Here is a 22294-nt window from a genome sequence, read left to right on the forward strand (position 1 = left end):
AGCTTCCACTTAAAGAGGGCACTGTTTTAAAGATAGGATAAGAGTCTCTAAACTGCCGAGTGCTCCTTGACATTGTCAGCCAAGCATCCAACAGTTTAAAGAACTTAGTATCTTTACCCTATCACTGCAACATCCAAAATCACTTGACACAAATGATTAGGTGCACTGGAAAATAAAGACCATATTCCACAAGGGTAACTTAAAAAGAAACCAAACAAACATTCTTTGGAAGTAAACCAGGGTAGAAATAAATTTAAGCCATAGGTCAAGTATTTTTAAATTATTTTTATTTCATTAAACTGCTTCATTAGATTGTAAGTACCTAATTTAATCAGCAAAACTTGGGCCTAAAGCCATTTGCTGAGTGAAATCCAAGTTTAGAATATAAATACAACATTCCTGCATAATGTAGCTTTGATCTAATGACTAAGAACAAGGAAGAAGTCTCTGCTACTCCCAGAACACGAATGAAACAGCCCTTGCAATAACTATCTCTAATCTTGATTACAGCTGTATGTCTTGTGGGTCTAAGAGGGCAAGACAAAAATAATTGTTAGCTTAAGGGCAATCTCTGCTTGTGGATCCAGCGATTTTTTAAAGGGTGGAAGTAACTTGCTTGTTTTTTTTCCCTGCTTTTCCCTTCTCTCTCTCCTTTCTTTTTTTTTTTTTTTTTCCCTTTATGTTTCTTCCAAAAGAATGCAGAAACGTTAAAAAAAATGAGCTCATAAGATTTTCAGGGCTAATTGTTGCTTCTTGTGAACGTGTCTAGAATTCAGACTGCATTTTTCCTTAAAAGAGGAGATAATCTTAAAGAAAGATAACATGGTGTTGTGCTACTGGAATTGTGCAGGCTCATGGAGTAGTCTGCAAAAACACTGTGAAAGAATATGTTGAATATCTTTCTAGTCCCTATGGTAACCACTGGAGCAACAAGTTGTTCTAAGGACAAGTCAGGGGAAAAATGCTATGAGAAAACCAGACCTTTCCTGACAACAGCAAGGAAAAGGCACCATCCCTGTAGCCTCATAGCAATAACGTACACTGTCATTAGAACTTCAAATATGCAAACAGAGATCCAAGTATCATAAAGGGGATAAAAAAATAAAGAGCTGGACTTATCCTCTGTGGTTTTATTATGGAGTTTGGGGTACAGAGGTAATTTTCAGCCTGTAATTAATAATTCTCTGCTACTGCCAAGGCTCCCAAAAAACATTCTCTCCTCTTTCAGGGTTCCTAATTGGATATCCTCTGAACAAAGTCCCTTAGCTCTAAGTAATACAACAAGCACAATAAAATTACCACATTATAGTAGTTCTCCAATTACTTTGGTAACCACTGTAGTTGGTTCTGCTGCTGTTCCTTCGTTTCCCAAATTCTTTCTCCCATGCCCATCTCATATTTTTGCTGAGTGCCCACCATCACTTGTCCTCAGAGGTGAATCCAAGCAACAGACAAGCAACTGATATTTTACTCCAGAGTACAAATACCTGTTACTGCCAGCATAACATATCTGAAGCACACCTGTGAGAGCTATTCAAGCTGAATTTCTTGTCAGAGCAGTATCTTACATGAATTTTCCCCAGTGAAAAATATTAATTGCTCAGAATTGAATGTATAGAAGGTCAGCTTGGTACACTGAATATAACAAATCATGCTGTTTCTGCTACAGCAATCATAGGGAGCAGGAAGGAAATGTTCCCATGGAACATAAAGGAAAGGAAGAGGATCTGGAGCATACATTTGGAGCAAAGAATTGGAGGAACTAGCTGGGGAAAATGAACACCTGGTATAGTCATTGAAGTTCATAATGTGATTTTACATTTAAACATCATATCTGTACCAAATATTTTAAACTGTGTATGTTAAATAGTTTCTGAAAACTATACTCCAAACCATAAAAATGTCACCAGCATACAGCAATATATTAGTAACTGAAATAATGAAGAGCTTGTAGCAAGTTACTTTAATCACTGTCTAAATAACGGAGCATCTCACAATGTTCAGACAAAATACTCTTTTTCTACCAGATGACTGCTTCAAAGTATTTTCTTACATCTCACCCAAAGTCAAAGACCTCTTTCCTGCAATGGCTGTCACTGAAATAGACGCTTCACATCATGCCTCTGATCTAGGAAACACTTGCTTTATTTAAAGTCAGAAATTCTTCACCTCCATGTTCTCAGCAGTCATTGCCCTTTAAAATACCTCTCTTCCATTACTTGAAAAGAAGAGAAAAATCCAACATATTTGGCTTGTTAAACACAGAAAATTATTCTTTTCAGCAGATTCACTTTTGGAATTTCATCAACAATTGTCTAATGTAGCAATCACCAAATCTTCCAAGTCCATAAGGGTTGTAAATCCCCCTCCTCCTGCCCTAGATAAGGTAAATTGTCATCCAGATATTTTTTGACTGATACCTCCTAGACAGAAATATGTGCACATGTGCTCTAAAACACAAATGGAACAAGACAGACACAGATACAGAGCACATGTAGCCCACTGCATATGTGATGCACAGGCTGACCTTTCTGAGCACTTGCAAGATCTATCAGTGAACTATAAAGGATAAAAAAATAATTTAGGTTGAAAAAAGAGCCTTAAGATCAAGCCCAAGCATAAACTTAATAGTGACAGATTCACCACTAAACCATGTCCTTAGGTACTAGATCTTCACACCTTTTAAATACCTCTAGGGATGGTGACTCAACCACTTCCCTGGGTAGCCTGTTCCAGTGCTTGACAACAAATTTGGTGAAGAAAGGCTCCCAGTAGAATGAGTCAAGGTAGTTTCCTCTTGTCCTATTGCTTTTTACATGAGAAAAGAGACTGAATTCCACCTCACATAATATGTACAATGCAGTTAGTATAACAGTCTTAGCATCCATAACTGTTGCTGCTGTTGTAGTAGCTACAGCTAGTGGGCAATAAGTCATCTTCACGGATCCCTGGAAGTCTCAAATTTAATTCAGGTAACGTTTTCAGGTGAAAAAGAGGATGTTCCCAGAACATGCCCGTGCCCATCTGGTAAAGAACTCCACTTCCAGTGAATATTAACAACATGTATTAATTTGCTTTCTAAATCTATAGATGTTTCATATCTCATGAGACAGACATTTTGGTTATTTTCATTTTTGCTACTCATCTTGACACAAGGAACCCCAATTCCCCATGTTTGTTTCTGTTGCGTTTGTAAGCACCCCTTCTTTCTCACTGGAGACCACAAATCTCAGAAAAGTCATAGGCACGAAAGAGCACAGTTAGCAGCACCAGGAAGAAGCTGCATGGAAGACCCAGTTATGATGAAACTTGAAAGTAAGGACAAATACACTCTTGTTGCCCTTTTATCTCAGTGAAGCAGAGAATCGCACAATGAACCAGGCTGGAAAAGACTTTCCACATGAGTCCAGCCTATCAACCAGCACCTTCTAATTAACTAACCCGTGGCACTAAGTGCCTCATCCAATCTCTTTTTTAAACACCCCTAGAGGTGGTGACTCCACCACCTCCCCAGGCAGCCCACTGTAATGCCAATCACTCTTTCTGTGAAGAACTTCTTCCTAACGTTCAGCCTAAACCTGCTCTGGCACAGCTTGAGCCTGTGTCCTCTTGTTCTGTCACTGAGTGCCTGGGAGAAGAGACCAATCTCCACCCAGCTACAACCTCCTTTCAGGTAGCTGTAGAGAGCAATAATGTCTCCCCTGAACCTCCTCTTCTCCAGGCTGAACAACCCCAGCTCCCTCAGACGCTCCTCATACTGGGTTGGAAGAGACCTCATAAGGTCACCTAGTCCAATCCTCCTGCAGTAACCAGAGATATCACCAGCTATATCAGGTTGCTTACAGCCACATCAATGTTGACCTTGAATATCTCCAGCGATGGGGCCACCACCTCCTTTGACAACCTGTTCCAATATTCCACCACCCTTGTATCTCCTTCTTCCTTCATCAAAACTCATCATTCTTTTAGCAGGATGCTTCAGGTCATCCAAAATAGTGTGAGGTCCATCAGTGTACCTTATAAAAATTGTTTCAAGTCATGGTGCAAGGAATAATGTCACTTCAAATCATATGAACACAGAACTCATCAGACAGTAAAAAAAGTCCTGGGCTCAAAGTTGTGCTCTTTATTCAATTATCCTGGACTTTATCACTTTCAACAACCTGTTGGGAGAACATGACATTAGAGGAAAGAGCAAGGTGTCTGGATTATAAGAGCTCACTCTTAATAGATATGATGACTGCAAATATTGATAACATCCTGGGCTAGGCAACCTATTCAGATATACAAGTGAAAGGCTGGTCGCCACTCCTGTGTATGCTGAGGAATGGCCTTAAAAAAGTTATACAAAAGTGGACAGAAGATCAGTGCTCTCTCCTACCCTACATGCCTTGGTCAAAAACAGGAGGGGGAACTAGAGAGGAATACAAATAAGGGGAAAAAATTATAAACAAACTGGAAAAAAAAACATTACTATAAAAAGGGAATTGGAAACAGGCATAAGGTAAAAAGTAAGGAACAGTCTACAGCAGTCTGGTGTTAGTTCAGGTTATGGGACTTAAAATAATTTAGTCACCTTTAAAAAGTCATTAAAATGTCTTGGTTGTATCAACAACTTCAGCCTTATTTAACAAAAAAACTTTGGTTTCTCCTTGTTTTCTCTGTGGTTTGTTGTTTTCTTTTTATTTTTTTTTCCCCTCTACATCTTGTAATTTCCCTCATGTCCTACCCCAAAAATCCCAGACAGGTCCTCATGAGCAGACAGGTATTATTTAGACTACCTAAAAATCAGAGGGTTTGATTATAAAGGAGAGCAAGGGTGTTGGTCTGGGTCTTTGATAAAGGGTGTCATTTTGAAGCAGTATATTAATGCAACAGAATTATTTTATGTGAACATTTAATGACAAGACTATTAAAAGTATAGACACTTCTGAAGAAATGAATACACTTACACGTTGCCACGCATAAAGAGGAGCAAATAAGAAAACTAGCACAAAAATGAGGCTACCATCATAAAACAGTGTGGTATCTTTAAGTGTAACTCTTTTTTTGCTGCTTTTTTTTCTTCTGTTTAAACAGGCATAAAATGCTATTGAAAGTTCTTTAAAGGAAAAAAAAAAAGCTTTGTCACAGAAAACATGAATGATGTCAGCTATGCTCCAGACAGAAACAAGATAGAATTGTAGAATCAACCAGGTTGGAAGAGACCTCCAAGATCATCCAGTCCAACCTAGCACCCAGCCCTAGCCAGTCAACTAGACCATGGCACCAAGTGCCTCATCCAGGCTTTTCTTGAACACCTCCAGTGACAGAGACTCCACCCCTCCCTGGGCAGCCCATTCCAATGGGAAATCACTCTCTCTGTGAAGAACTTCCTCCTAACACCCAGCCTAGACCTCCCCGACACAGCTTGAGCCTGTGTCCCTTTGTTCTATTGCTGGTTGCCTGGGAGAAGAGATCGACCCCCACCTGGCTACAGCCTCCCTTCAGGTAGTTGTAGTCAGCAATGAGGATGCCCCTGAGCCTCCTCTTCTCCAGGCTAAACAACCCTCCTCATAGGGTTTGTGTTCCAGGCCTTTCACCAGCTTTGTTGCCCTTCTCTGGGCACGTTCCAGTATCTCAATATCTCTCTTAAATTGAAGGGTCCAGAACTGGACACAGTACTCAAGGTGTGGCCTGACCAAATACACACCATGAGGTCATAATGATTTCCCGGGACCTCCTTGAAAATGTGTTACACAAAGGGGATTTTCCTGATGAAATAACGTATAAATAGCTTCAATAAAGTAAGCAAAAGGCAATTCTGGCAGAAGGAATCTGCTTGAAGTTATTGAAGACTTGCTCCCTCTCCTCATGTATCTTTTGCTGGCAATTCCAATGAATGGGTATTATAATTCAAGCCACCACAGGAAAACCTGGGATTGGTAATTTTTGCCCCATTCCTAATCATAGATCTTGGGCTGCCACGAACCTCTTCTGCCCTTTTTTTGCTTACACTGTGCAACCCATCTGTCTCCCTCACTGCCTTCTTACCCACTTCCACATGTACACAGAAGAAAACCCAGCTACAGCTAGCTAGCTTAGAAAAGATAATTTGCTTCAAGCTGTTACGTTTCTCAAGTGAGTATCAGATGAATTCATAGTTTTGAGACCTCTTGAAACGTTTCCAGCTTTACACATGTTTGTTTTAGGGCTCTGGTGACATCTGTAATGTGTGGGTCTGCTGATATTTGGAACAGATGCATTATTTTCCTCAGCCACCTGGAAGAAAGTAAAATATTGAGAAAATCAGGTTTATAAGGACTCCCTGGTGTCCTCAAACTGGTCTGGTTAATAAGAGAAAAAATATTTCCCTTCTTTTTTTCCTTCTTCTCTTTTTTTCCCCCCAACTGCTAAGCATATAATTGCTGCTTTCTTTCAAGAAAATAAAAATGTCAGGAGACTTGCAAGGCTTCAAATTAACACAGTATTTTGCCTCATGTTCTGCTTCAGTGGTACATCAAGGATTTGGGAATGTGTTTTTCAGTCCTATCCTGCAAATTTGAAACTGAAGAGAAAAGCCTCAAACTTGTGTGCAATTCAGTGTAAACTAGACAGATTTAGTAGGAGTTAGAGGAAATTCAGGAGGCTGCTTCAGGTTCTTATGTTCTTTTACTGGGGAAAAGACACATATGGAGTATACACTTCAGGTGGAAAAGAAAAAATCTGCACTAAAACAAAAAAATGGCCAAGGTCAAATGGCAACCCAGAGAATATTTTGTTTTTCTTGAGGGTGGGTGGTAGTGGTGTTTTGTTTGGTTTTTGGTTGTTTGTTTTGTTTTGTGGGGTTTTCTTTGTTTAACAGATTGATTTTGGGTGGCTTGTTCATTTGTTTTAATCAGCGACTATTCAGCTGGTTGCAAATATTCTTGAAATTAACAGGCAAACTACTTCCCATATACACCAAGATTACCAGCCATACCATTAGATAAAGCTTTCCCAAGCAGCACTACAGGCTGGGGACTGAGTGGCTGGAGAGCAGCCAGGAGGAAAGGGACCTGGGGGTACTGATAGATAGTAGGCTAAAGATGAGCCAGCAGTGTGCCCAGGTGGCCAAGAGAGCCAATGGCATCCTGGCCTGGATCAGGAACAGTGTAGCCAGTAGGACAAGGGAGGTTATTCTTCTCCTGTACTCAGCACTGGTCAGGCCACACCTTGAGTACTGTGTCCAGTTCTGGGCCCCTCAATTCAAGAGAGATGTGAGGTGCTGGAACGTGTCCAGAGAAGATGAGCCTATCAGTTGATTTAACCACACCTTTTATGCTGACAGGTTATGAACCATGGTACTGCATTAGGATCCAAGAATCAGACAACCAAATCAGTTAGAAGACCTCTTTGAGCAAATGATTGATCTTCACCTTCTTTTTTTGACTGAAACCTGACTTTGGTGATTTCTCAGATGGTCAAGGAGAGACTTAGTACTTTCATAAAGTCTTTTAAAATGTCTTCATGAGCTACTCACAACTTTCCCACATTAAGATGTAACAGGTATTGTCTGAATTGATTTCACATATTGACCTTAAATGTCACCACTCTTTAGTAAATGAGGTAAGGTGTTTCTTAACTACTGCTGGGAATAGAGGGGAGATAGTAAATACAGCAAAAATCTCCATTTGTCAGAGACAAGAGATTCTGTCCAAGATACACACATTTCAGCAGCAAATGCAGAAAACAGTTGTCTCACCAAATATCCTAAGCTGCTGCCTAAAAATGGCATGTTTGGGTAGATAATGTTTTAAGGGAGACAACTCTGACCAGCTGTGCTTGCAGGCTTTATAATCCTGAATCTGCTTGTCCTTTACACGCAACAGTTTGGCTCCAAGCCATAATACATGAGGATTTATAAAGAGAACAGCTTCACCCTCTATCTTCCACTGAAATGATATTTTGCATTTCTTTGCTATTTCAAAGAAAACAACCAGCTTCTATCATCTCTCAGTTGAGCTGAAGTTTTTTTCCTCGACATTTTAGAAACTGAATCACATTGATTAGTGAGTGGGTTTGTAACAAACTTTAATGCATCACTATCAAAATTCTTGCACTGTTCTTGTGAGCTGGCCATTGCATAGGATCATCTCTTTGCCACAGGCTGTTTATCCTACCTTTGAAATTTTGTGACATTTACATGGTAAATGCTGTGTAAAGAGAGCAATGAGAGCAGTTGGCACTTAAACCAAAATTAACTGAATAAAGTGTTTCTTTTTAAAGCTTTCCCTTTGCAAAGTGAGCTAGAATTAAGAAAATAAAACACAGAATATATTCCTCTTCCTTCACCACCAAAAATCTAAATCTTCATTATTTCTCCATGTGTAATTGCCAGTGGTACTGTATACCTGTAAAACTGCATTGCTGCTTTGGAAAATCTCAGAGGTCCTACTTTAATTTCTAGCAGATGTATCACTGCCCCTACACAAAGGGGAATAATGGTTCAATCAGCTCTTCAGCCCACTAACCACAAGAAATTCATCAAGTTATATATTCAACATCTGGTGATGATGTCATGTCCCCGTTTCTTTTCCAGCATCTTACATGGGCCTATAACTAGGTCTGGCTGTACAGCTCAGCAAAGAACAGCACTGCAGCTCATACAGCTCACTTCTATTGCCCTTTCAGAAATGCTCTGACACATTTTATTAAAATGATAATGCATTTATAAAGTCTATTATTTAGTGAGCCATTTGTCATCCTTGTAACATGGAAATAATCCAGGTATGAGGTTTACAGGAAATGTCTGCTTACATTAAACTCAAAATAGCTCTGCTGGGAGCCTGTTGACAAGCCTGATTCTTCATCTGAAGCTCAACCTGGAACCAAAGTTGGGGTGAGATGAGCAGACATGTATAAAAAGCTAAAGCAAGTAAAAGGATTAAGATGAAAAATAAAGTACCAAGGCGGCAGAGCAGAGCAAGCAAGCACTAGGCTTGATAGAACTGGAAAGTGGTTGGACTCTATAATTTCAAAGGTCTTTCCCAACAACAAAAAAAATCTGTTTTACAATTCTGCTTCCAAGAAAGGAGCAGAGAAATAACAGCAGAACTAAATCCACGTAAGCAACACGGGAATTAAGTAGAACTGTGGCTTTCATGCAGCTAACATAATTGTTACTTAACATAGGTGTCATCTAGTTCGTTAGTTTTTAGAGATCTAGGAATTTTTACCCTTTAAAATTCATTGGCCTGGTTGTGCTAAGTTTTTGGAAAGCACTAGCTGGAATGAGCTGGAAGTCTGCAGATTCTAACAAAACACTCAAGTTTGCAGGCATAGAGCTTCACTTTTGTTTTATTTACTGTCATACAGAGCTTCATCATTCTGGTCCCTTGGAGTCAGCTGCATACGAGCATAACTGCCTTGGCAAACCATCAGCTCTTCTAACATTTAGAGCATCTTGGCCTTGGGTTGTTTTCATTAGAAGACTTGCTGTGAATTTTCTCTGTGTTCATTCCATTAATATTCCATAATAGACAACACCTAGTTCTCAGCCCATCAAGTGCTCCTCTGCTACTTTACAAGTCATCAAATTACTCTGAAGACACTAGAGAAAAATATCTCAGTGGAACTTTAAAACAAATGTTAGCAAGTAGCTGAAAATTAGCAGTAGCACATCTTTTCTGTTATATAAGAAGGAAAAGGGGAATTCACAGATGTGACTGTTTTCAAAGCACAGTTAAAGTGTATGCTCAGTGCTGTTCCTTGGAACAAGGCATGAGGCTTTGGACACCATGGCAAATGTGATATAAAGTCCAGACGGGGGTGATATTTAATACAGAGCCTTATTCCCAGGGTGTCCCATCACTGCTCAGCATTTTCTGGTTTTTCATACATCTCATTTTCAGTTTCTTAGCTCTCATTACCCATTATACTAAGCTTAATATCCAGCACTTAGATTTCAGACACTTTTGCAGGACTCAAACACTTCAGAGATAAATATTTAAGAAGTTTTCTTCCTTTTAAGATGGTTGCTTTTAAGTATTTTTTAAATTTTAGTCAGCTATTGAGCTGACCTCTCCACACTATTAGAACCTTCACACTTCCAATTTGAACCATTAATTTATTCAGAGGACAATGACCAATCAGTTTAAGTATAAATGAACAGAATGTAGGTGAAACAAAGATGAATGTTGTTTAATATGATCAGTGATCTGGATGATGAGGCAGAGCATCCCCTCAGCAAGTTGCAGATGACAAAAATGGAGGAACCAAATGGTACACCAAAGAGCTATGGTGTCATTCAGAGGGATCATGACAGGCTGGAGAATAGGCTAACAGGAGTCCCATGAAATTCAACAAGGAAAATTGCTAGGTATTTCACCCAAGGAAGAACAATCTCAGGGACTAATGCATGCTATAGGCCACCCAGTTGTGGTGGAGGGGCAGCAGCCCCAAAACTGAGTCCTCTCTATGCCTCTACATGCCTGGACATGTTCTTCTGCCAGGACCCATGGCAGTAAACAGGTTGTGTAACAAACACACACCCAGTCCGTGTACCCCTGGGGTCTGCCCAGGTAATCTCTTAATTGGGAGGGTCCAGGCAAACAGCGACTGCCTATTAAGGTAAGCTTTGGCTTACTGCCAGCCTGATTGGTCACTTTAGATGGCCAAATGAGGCATGAATCTCAGCTCAGAGTCTATAAAGAGGGGTGCAAAGGAGCACTACATGTTCAGAGTGTTCAGAAGTCCAGACTTAGCTGTTCAGATCCACATAGCAGCACAGATCTGCTTGCATGGCCTAGACACAGGATCAGGCCTCACTTGCATACTTATGAGGCTCAGACCTCTTGCATTGATCTCAAGGTGCAGCTAAGCTGTCTGCAAACCCTTTGAGAAGCAGAGCGCATGCACACCTGCACTCCATACATAGATGGGGAGCCAAGAGCCCCCTGCCTAAGCCTAGAGCAGCTGTACACACTGGCTGCTATCCTGCATTTATCTATGGAGCTCAAGTCTCCCTGCAGCCCGGCAGACCCTGCTTGCCAGCTGCCCTGTAAGCCTGGAGAACCCAGGCTCAGCAGACCTTCCAGACTGTCTGCAAACCTACAAAACACAGCCTGCTAGCTGTGAGGTGACTGTGCTAGAAGCTGCACGGACAAATCCTTCTCCTGCACCTGGAAACCCTGCCAGCTGATCATCCCTGGGCACACATGGCATCCAGAAGCAGCAGCACCAAGGCAGAGACCACTTCAGTCCAGGAGAGAAGGTCAGAGAAATCCTGTTTACCCCAGAGACTGGGAACATTTATCATTCACCTGCAAGCCGGGACAGATTCCAGCTTCACCAAGACCCGAATACTGGGCACACACTGTGACACAATCCCGGGAGGGTGATTAATAACTAATACTTAAGGGCAACACATCTAAGCAAGCTTTAATTCATTTGTAAAATAAGTTACCTCTGTCTGAAGAGCACACACAGTCTCAGCCCTTGCTGGGCAAACAGTATAGTTGTTAAGAGGCATTAAGCCTAAGGGAACCTTTCTCTCTGTCTATAGTTGTTGATAATTTGATATTTCCATTTAATAATCCAATCCCTGTGAATATATCCCAACTGTTTTCATAACTTTGCACAACGAACTTAATTATTCAGTGCTTGGGGGTGGCAGATTTGTAAATATTAATTTTAATAAATAATTTTATAAAAAAATAACACCTCCTCAAATTAATTTCTCACCTCCCCCTAACAGGGGAGGAATAAGAGAAATCCCCTCAACGACACCAGTTGGAGAGCATATTTGCAGAAGAGGACCTAGGAGTCCTGGTAGACATCACACTGACCATGTGCTAGTAATTAAGGGACTGGAACATCTGCCCTAGGATGAAAAACTGAGAGAACCAAGACTTTTCAGCCTAGGGAAAATTCCCTTGGAGTAAATTAAAGCAAATCAACACCTAGTGAGTTAGGTGTATTAGTTTGAACTGGAGCAGGGGGAAAATAGGGAAAAATAGGAGAGAAAATAAAGAGAGAAAGAGATTTAAGAAGAGAGAAAGATCAGTTCTGTCAAGGCCTCAGGGTCATAGTCCCAAGTTTTTTGGTGGTGAATGTACACCCCAGTGGGGTCTTCCTATTAGATGCAACACATGGACCCCAGAAGTTGCAGCCTTTTTATACCCTTTTGGCAGGGGAGGGTTGGGCTCTCAAATCACGAAGAGAGAAGTGCACAAGTGAGGTATGTCAAATGGCACTCTTGCAGGAGTTAAAAGAGGGAATTCCCACCTTTGCAGACATTATCTCTTTTCCTGGTTAAACCAATCTGCCAGGCCAGCAGCCATCTGTGAGGGCTTTTAAAGACAATTAAAACCACTGTCAGAGCATGTATGTCACACCTCGTTTAAGACAGTAAAGTCATTAAGGACTATCAGCCCTGCCTTGCTACACATAGTGTTTTGAGGCAATAAAAAAAACCAAATACAGGATATTGTAGACAGACTGCAGAGTATTGGAAAACTGTATTTCTACTAATGAGCGTGCACATCTGTGCTGCCTTCCTTCAGGTTAAAAGGGGCAGTGGAGGAAGACAGAGCTCTAAAATTACTTTTGAAGTAACAAGAGAAAAACCCTGCACATGGGATTGGATAGAAACAGAGTACATTCAAAGACTAAACTGAAGGAATAACTACAAACTACAATGCAAAGCAGTGCAGAAGCATACGGAATACCCATAGAATCACACCAAGCCCAAACAATCTCCAAACCTCCCTCCAAGCAGACCAAAACCCCAGAACTCCTTTTCTTCTCTCCTTTTTCTTCTACTCCTGGCCACTCTGGACATCTTGGAGATCTGTACTCCATGGTCCTAAAAAGACACAAGGCTTATCCCAGGAATTGTTAGAGAGAATATAAAAAGCCAGTTACTGAGTCAACTAAAATATGGATCTCTGTAAAAACAATTCAAACAAACAAACAACCAACCCCAGAAACCCTTCATATCAGGTACTAGGAACAAGACTCCTAATTAATGTTTCCATTTCTATATAATTCACAAAGGAGCTTAACATTTACTAACATACTAATAGCAACTTAGGCTCTCTCCCTTTTGAAATACTTCTGATAATTCTTACACTATGTTATTCCACTCAAGGAATGGAACTTTCTAGATTCTGATTAAAATATCAGTATTAAATTAATATGAAGTGTGGTGTATACAGAAAACTTGCTAATTTCCAAGAATTGAATGTTTGGAGGGTTTTTTTGTGCACTCCACACATTTTGAGGAAATTTTGCCATGAACTAAAAAAAAAAAAAATCTTTAGTTTACTCCACCCTTTGAGAAACTGAATAAAGTTATCAATGCTCATTAACACTTTTCCTCCAAAACTTCATTATATTCAAACCACTTGAAACAACCCTTTCCTTTAATTTTCCAACTATTTCCTTCAAAATTACTGAGATTTGTTGCTTCATTTGGTTGCCTGATGATGGCAGTTTGGCAAAAGCTGGTTTTATCTCCCTCATTAAAACAGTCCTGTGCTATCACCAATGCTGTTTTCCTCTTAGATTTAATTTTGATACCTTTGTTATAGGTGCAAGAGAGACAGGAGGACTATAGATGTCACTAGACAGGCATAAGAAACATCATACGCACCACAGGACTAGAGTAACTAGAGTATATGAAACCACTGCAGAGACTTAAATTCACCACAACACAAAACATTTCATAATTAACACAAAACATTTCATAATTAACACAAAATTCACGCAGTAAAGGAATACCATACTCAGTGGAAGTTTCCTTCTTGCCTACAGCTAGAAATTCATGTATTCCATAGAGATATTTTAACTAATCTGCTCTCAGGTTTACAAGAAGAAAAGGAAGTATGGTTTTTCTGCCTGATTGCCAGAGATTTTATTGAGGGCCTGAGAGAAAACTGTGTCCATGTAAGCCATGATCCAGTGCATGTTTCCTCGTTGTGCTGTGCCAAGACTGATGTAACAAGTTTTGGGAATCTTCACTGAAGACCAAAATGTGCAAACAGATCTGAGATAGCAGCCAGCATCCTGACAGCTTGGCAAGTTGCCTAGGAGTATTCACTGTATCTGCTGGGAGCATTATGGATATTCTCTAAAGTGAATGAGATCCCAAAATCTGGCCAAAAAGCTGTAAGTTAGCTTTTACATGGATTTCAATTTCATTTGTAGCAAGGCACTCACAGGACTGGACTGCATGCAATAACAACAGGAAGGAAGGAAGGAAGGAAGGAAGGAAGGAAGGAAGGAAGGAAGGAAGGAAGGAAGGAAGGAAGGAAGGAAGGAAGGAAGGAAGGAAGGAAGGAAGGAAGGAAGGAAGGAAGGAAGGAAGGAAGGAAGGAAGGAAGGAAGGAAGGAAGGAAGGAAGGAAGGAAGGAAGGAAGCTCTTTCTAGGAAAATTTCAGCAAGATTGTTATTACAAAGTGACAAATGGTTGATGGGTGGACTCAATCTTACAGGTCTTTACCAGCCAAAACAATTGCATGAAAACAACTATGAAATAAATTCCTTTAGTGAAATTCTGTCCTTAAATTCACAGAAAGATTCGGGTTGGAAAAGATGCTCAGGATCACCACGTCCAACCAATAATACTACTCTACAAAGTGCACCCTGAACTATATCCCCAGGCACTACATCCAAACAACTTCTAAACACATCCAGGGTTGGTGACTCAATCACCTCCCTGGGCAGCCCATTCCAATGCCTGACCACTTTTACTGGGAAAAAAAAATCCTTAATATCTAGTCTAAACACAGCAGTTGCAGCTTGAGGCCATTCTCTCTTGTTCTATCACTACTTACCTGTAAGAGGAGACCAGCACCAACCTCTCCATAACATCCTTTCAGGTAGCTGTAGACAACAATGAGGTCTCCCTTCAGCTTCCTCTTTTTCAAACTAATCATCCCCAGCTCCTTCAGTCACTCCTCCTAAGATTTATTCTCCAGGCCCTTCACCAGCTCCATTGCCCTCCTCTGCACTGTCTCCAGCACCTCCACATCCCTCTTGTAATGGGGTACCCAAAACCAAACACAATACTCTAAATGTGGCCTCACCAGAGCCAAGTAAAAGGGGACAATCACATCCCTACTCCTGCTGGATACAGCATTTCTATTCTAAGCCAGGATGCCATTGTCTTTCCTTGCCACCTGGGCCCACTGCTTACTCATATTCAGTTGCTTGTCAATGATAACCTTCCAGCTAGACAACTTTCCAGCTACACTTCCTCAAGCCTGTAGCATTGCTTGGGGTTGTTGTGGCTGTGGTCCAAGTGCGGGACCTTGTTGAAGCTCATGCCATTAACATTGGCCCATGGATCCAATCTATCCAAGTCCCTCCTTACCCTTATGACCGACACTGCCACCTAAGTCAGAGTCGTCTGTGATCTTACTGATAAGGCACTCTATGTCTTCATCAAGGTTGTGAATAAAGATGAAGTCCAGTCTTACCGCTCAATGAAGCCCAAGCCAGCTCTGTTCAGGCGGAGCGCTGCCGCTGGTCGCTGCCGCTCCGAAAGGCTGCCGCACGCTGCTCCCTGCCAGTTTAAAGTTCCCGCAGGAGCTGGCCCCGCCCCAGCTCTGGCGAGGAGCAGGCGGCAGCAGCCAGCCCCGCTCCCTCCCCTGGGTCTCTGGCTGGACCCCAGTGGCCTCTTCTGACCTTCAAAAGAAGCCAAAGCAAGCACCATCCAGGTAGAGGCTGTTCCTCGCCGGTGTTCAAAGTTCCTGCAGAACCTACTACAGATACTATTCCTAGCAGGCCAATTAGGAAAGATTTGTAAGTATATTGTTCCCAAGTGGCTATTGGGATACTTCTGCATTCTGGAACTACATCTGTAACTGTAACATCTGCTTAATTGAGGCTGTTGTACTGGATATATGGGAAGAAGCAAGAGACAGGATGCAGGTCTGGGATGATAGAGATGACAGTATTTCTTCCCAATAAAATATATTGTTCAGTGCTGTTGTATTGGCATGGAGTAGACTGACATAACTGAAATCTCCTGATCTTGTATCTTGGATAACAAATTGCTTCTTCCTCTTAACAGAAAACACAGAACTATGAGAATATTCATTGGATCATTTAGGGCAAAATCCAGACCCAACGAGGGTCCTTCCCAGGACTGGCCATGCAATGTTGATGACATTACCACACCTGCTTAATGGAGGCAAATTTCCAGTCATGTCCTTTATCTCCTGTTAATGGATTTTTATGGGATTTCAGAACGAAAAAAGACACCCGGCTGGATGAAGATAGGAAGGCTAAAGAGAAAATTATGGCCAATGGAGGGAAAGAGTTTCTACAACACTTGTAAGATCATACCTTACTAAAATGCTTTTAACTAAAAGCTTGACTTTCCCATAATGCCTCAAGAAAATTAAAGAACATGATTGTAAACCAGCTGAAATGAGCTGCCATAGCCACTACTGTCAGCTTTCCTCAGACCAGATTCAGAACCACTCTTCATTTGCTTTGCAAGAGTTTGTGAAAGTAGCCCTATGACATTTTCCATAAAGTCTGCATTGTACTGGTATGCAGTCAACCACTCAATCTTTGGTTTATAAATGTGAGCTTGTTGTGATATTTATATTTTCTTTATTCTAATATATCTTGTTCATTTTGACCATTTATAGTAATTAACTGTGAATAACACTACGCAAGGAACTTTTCTGTGTATATACAAGCGTTCAAGATAACAAATGTTCCAATGCAAAAATGTTCCAAAAAACCACTTTTTTTTTTTTTTAAATAAGGTGCTCTTAGTCATATGATGCATGCATGTTTCTAGAAGTACAATGACTTGCAAGGTTTTTACCAGAGAAGTAAATACATTGTCAGTAATACTAAACAGAAGAAAGTGATAATTTCTTCTACATCCTTGCAAACAGTTATCACAAAGCCCACCAAGACTGCTATTTACTTCCACTGTCAGTCTCAGACACCAAGGGCTGAATGAACTCCAGTTCCCATCTATGTCTAAATAGTTTTACAGAGCTGGCAAGCTCTTGCTCACCAGAACTAGAAAGTTTCTCAAAAATGAAAACCAGGGCTGTTCAAAAAGTCAACCAGACATTTATTTTCCAGTGACGCAAACCTAACACTAAAACATGCAGATATCCTGACCACAGTTACGTGGCCCAAACTCTTTAAGCTTCATTTTCTCTACCTATATTTTTTTCTACTCTTTTATAGCTGTGGGCTATTCCTGTTTTAAACTCAGAACTACACAATACAAGAAAAGCCTATGCCCTGAAAGGCAAAGACCAGACTATCACTAGAAACACACAACCTGCACAGTATGTTACTATGGTGTAAATCCTGACTTTCCAATCAAAGCCTTCTCTTGAAGCTTTCATACTTTTTAAGTAGCACATCAAGAGCAACAGTAGCAGACAGGGACAGGAACCAGCAGTGGTGGTCAACAGCCTTTTTCCTTTGGTAAAAAACCCTCCTCACTACAGCAACTCAGCCTTCAGTTTTCCTTTACTTTTGACTATGTTTAGCCCATACTTGGGGCTAAACCTCAGTAGTTCCTCTATCACCTGATGACCCTTCCCCAGCAAAGAAGAGCGAACTGGGAAAAGGACACTCACAGGTTGAAATGAAAACAGATTTAATGAAACCTGTACCAATGTCAATGAAAATTATACAAAATTATACTCACCCCAGCTAAGATTCAGTAGTCAGGGAAAAAAAAAAAAGAATGTAAGATGACAGTTTAAAAATCCATACCAACATTTGCCAGCACCAGAAACAAGCTGGCATTTTCTGGCCTCAAGGCAATTATTGTTTGTTATTGCCCAAATTGAATGTTGATATAGAAGAAAATCCAAATAATCCCATGGCAATCTTTAAATACTCTCAGTATAAGAGAACAGTCTGGAAACAAGTGAGGCTGTATGCGATCATGCCAAGCTATTTCAGGGCAAAGAAAACATTTATTCCACTCCTACAATGCCTCCAGTCTGCTGCACTGCATTTAAGAAGGTCCTTTCTACAAAGCTTTATTTAAAAATACATTTTTCTCCTCCTTTTCTGTGACAGCATTTGAAGTTTTAAATGAAAGCATAGGTTGCAAAATAACTTAATTTCTCCCAGAGGGAAAGGAAACCCTTGAATAAAACAGCTCAGATATTTCTTCAACAGCTGGGATTATTCTCTATCTATGAAAGCTGTCACACTTGCTTCTCAAGTGTAGCAAGAAGAATGTGTTCCACAGTACGAGTGACTTGCCTTCTAGCAGAGGTGATAGAATCAGTCAGGGTTGGAAGGGACCTCAAAGATGATCTAGTTGCACCCCCCCTTCCATGGGCAGGGACACTCTACCCTAGATCAGGCTGCCCACAGCCTCATCCAGTCTGGCCTTAAACACCTCCAGGGATGGGGCCTCAACCACCTCCCTGGGCAACCCATTCCAGGGTCTCACTACTGTCATGGTGAAGAACTTCCTCCTCACATCCAGTCTGAACCTACCCATTTCCAGCTTTGCTCCATTAATAAGATGTATGCAAATGCTCATATTGGTATTTTTGCTAACATATTCTAACAATGAGATCTGTCATATCAGATCTCATTTTTTTTCTTGCAGTGAGACTTGAAATGTACATCTCTGAACCCCATATTGCAGATGAGTGACCATCAATAACATCTTTCTATCTACTGGTAATTTCATAATTGTATTATCCTACGCATGGAGAACATTTAATATATTTTAACAATATGACAACATAATAATGCAGAAAGATTGAGAAAATTACTCAAATGTACCAGCTTTTGATACTTTTAGTTTCCAACCTAAAGCCATGGAACAGTCCCAAGATGTTGAAAAATCTCACTGCCAAAATTACTGATTTGATAAGTACTACAGAGGAAACATATTAAATTAGTAGGGAACTAAAAATAATATCAGGAAAAGTATTTCAGATCATATAATGATATACACTCTGGCAGCAAAATACTATTTTACAAAAGAAAGTTACTGCCTATGGGAGGTCATTCTCAATCATAGAATCATAGAATCAACCAGGTTGGAAGAGACCTCCAAGATCATCCAGTCCAACCTAGCACCCAGCCCTATCCAATCAACTAGACCATGGCACTAAGTGCCTCATCCAGGCTTTTCTTGAAGACTCCCAGGGACGGTGCCTCCACCACCTCCCTGGGCAGCCCATTCCAATGGGAAATCACTCTCTCTGTGAAGAACTTCTTCCTAATATCCAGCCTATACCTACCCTGGCACAACTTGAGCCTGTGTCCCTTTGTTCTATTGCTGGTTACCTGGGAGAAGAGGCCACCCCCCACCTGGCTACAATGTCCCTTCAGGTAGTTGTAGACAGCAATAAGATCACCCCTGAGCCTCCTCTTCTCCAGGCTAAACAACCCCAGCTCCCTCAACCTCTCCTCATAGGATTTGTGCTCCAGGCCCCTCACCAGCTTTGTTGCCCTTCTCTGGACATGTTCCAGCACCTCAACATCCTTCTTGAATTGAGGAGCCCAGAACTGGACACAGTACTCAAGGTGTCCCACTGTGGCCAAATGATTCTTACCTGTAATCACTCAAAAGAAATAAAGTCAATTTACTCAGGTTGCTTCAAATATAACTGATTCTTTCTCAAAATATGTCAGTATCAGTCCAAGACTTTTGTTCTAAATGTCTAAACTTTGTGGCCTTCTTTTTTTAAAATAAATATTATCAAACTTCTTGGTGATTTTCCATATTGAACCCTAGCTTTTGTCTTGTTCAGACACAATGTTATATACAAAACCCAAACCTTCTCTCCAACTTTCTGCCTGTTTTAGTCTCATGGTGAAAAAGACTAAAATAAATAAAAACCCCACAACCAACAACAAAAAAACAAAACCAAACAAACAAAAAAAAAAACCACTCCAAATTGTTGAAAAGTAAATATTAGGAGATTATTAGATTAGGCCTTGAAATGTAGGAATTTAGTCTCTCACAAGAAGATTGTATTACTTATCCAAGTTACTAGAAAGACATCTATCATGAATTATCTGAATTTGGATTAAAAAGTAATCTGATTGCCCTAGAATTTGATGGAGTAGTATCTGAATACTCATCAAAATTTGGGACGAGCAGTAGGATATTTCGGCAGCCTACTAGAAAACACATAAATGAACCTCCTGCAGTTCTGATTTTCTAGATTTGCCTTACTCAAACCATAGTGACCCAGAGTTAGCTGGAACCTGACAATGATTCTTATCTCTGTGGAGTCCATCTATAACTTAGAATTATGGAAGCATTTCAGTTGAAAAAGACCTTTAAGATCATTAAGTCCAACCATTATCTAACTCTACCAAGTCTGGTGCTAAACTGTGTCCCTTGCCTTTTCAACACCTCCAGGGATGGTGATACAACCACCTCTCTGGGGAACCTGTTCCAGTCTTTGAGAACCTTTTCAGTCAAGAATTTTCTTCTGATATTCAACCTAAACCTCCCCTAATGCAACTCAAGGGCATTTCTTCTTGTCTTATCACTTGTTCCTTGGAAGAAGAGATCAACACCCGCCGTGCTACAATTTCTTTTCAAGTAGTTGAACTTCCAACTTTCCTGTGAGGAAGCTTAGAAGTATACAAACTGAAATAATATCATGTCACAAAATGCTTTACCCTATGCAGTGGTGAAGAAACAGAAGAATGTCATGTGCATCTAACAAAGGAACTGACTCATTACCTTAGCAAAGGATAACAGTAACTCATGATGTATGCAGCAGTAATTCATAATCTGTTATAGAGATACAAAAAGAGCTAAATAAGCTCTCTTCTGCAGAGAAAGCTCATTTTGAGCTGAGATTGCATGAAGTGGTGTAAGAACAGGATGTCTGTGCTATGACATTCCCATAAAAATGGGAAAAATCTGTTCAGCTTACAAATATACGTTTGTGCTAAAAAATATGTCTGCTTTTAAATAGTCATTCTGAGTCTATGTGCATTTTCCCCCATCACCTAGATAAGATCAGTGAATTCAACTGAGTGTGTTGTAGTATCTAAGAGCTTGCTGAATCTACATGATTTGCTAGCACAATGCTTAGTTCTCATAAATGGAGACTTGACCATGACAATCCTGCAAAAGGTAATACAGATTTTTGATAGAATCTTTGGCAAATTATCTAAACAATGCGTGCATGAAGAAGAAATCACTTGAAATATACTTGGAAATGTGGCCCATTTTATTTTAACTGAAAAGCATTCATTATACAGTGCAAACAGTTCTTTGGTAAATTTACTGTTTAAAGTAGAAACAGCAAAGGCTTTGTTTTAGGTAACATTCAAAAAGAAAATAAATATGTAAAACTTGCAACATATTACAGCAATATTCTCAGAGTGGATACCGAGGAAATGGTCACCTAGCCATTGGCCACTGCTTCAGATGTGTTAAAAACAATGCTGATTCTGTGGGCACTGCAAGAAAACTAAGTTAATACAACCTATGACTGATTACATTTTAAACTATGGATAAAGACCTGTTCTTCCTGAATGGTTTGCAACAAGATGGATGGCTGAAAATCACTTAATATTACACTTGCTTAAGCATATCCAGACTCACAGGCCCATTTTATATACCACACAAATAAACAGTGAACAATGAAGGAAACCTCACATTTTACTCAGGAGAATGGAGAAAAGGAACATCAGATATAAGGTACTATTTTATAATGTATAAATGGAAACTTTCTTCTCCTAGAAGCAGAAATCTTGACTCATAGAATTACAGAATGCTTTAGGTTGGAAGGGACCTCAAAGATCATCTAGTTCCAAGCCCTCACAATAGGCAGGGACACCTCCCACTAGAACATGTTGCTCAAAGCCTTATCCAACCTTGAACACCTCCAGGGAGGGAGCATCCACAGTCTCCCTGGGCAACCTGTTGCAGTGTCTCACCCCCCTCACTGTAAAGATCTTCCCAACATCTAGTTTCAATCTCCCATCTTCCAGTTTAAACCCATTACTCTTTGTCCTGTCATTACAAGACCTTGTAAGTAGTCCCTTACCAGCCCTCCTGTAGGCTCCCTTCAGATACTGGAAAGCTATTACAAGATCTCCTCAAAGCCTTCTCCGGGCTGAGAAGCCCCAGCTCTCGCAGACTGTCAGAAAGTGTATTTAATAGAAAACTGGAATCAAAGAATGCAAGCAGTAACGTGCTGTGTGTATTGCTGCTTTAGTTAACTGGTTAGACAATTCAATTATATTTGGGCTAGCTTTGCAATCCTTCCTCTATGAGGAACTCCTGCTATAGGTCAAAAGGATTTCCATCAGAGTTGGAATTACAGGATGAGACATGTGG

Source organism: Pogoniulus pusillus, chromosome 7 (genome assembly GCF_015220805.1).
Source record: "Pogoniulus pusillus isolate bPogPus1 chromosome 7, bPogPus1.pri, whole genome shotgun sequence".
NCBI classification, from domain to species: Eukaryota; Metazoa; Chordata; class Aves; order Piciformes; family Lybiidae; genus Pogoniulus; species Pogoniulus pusillus.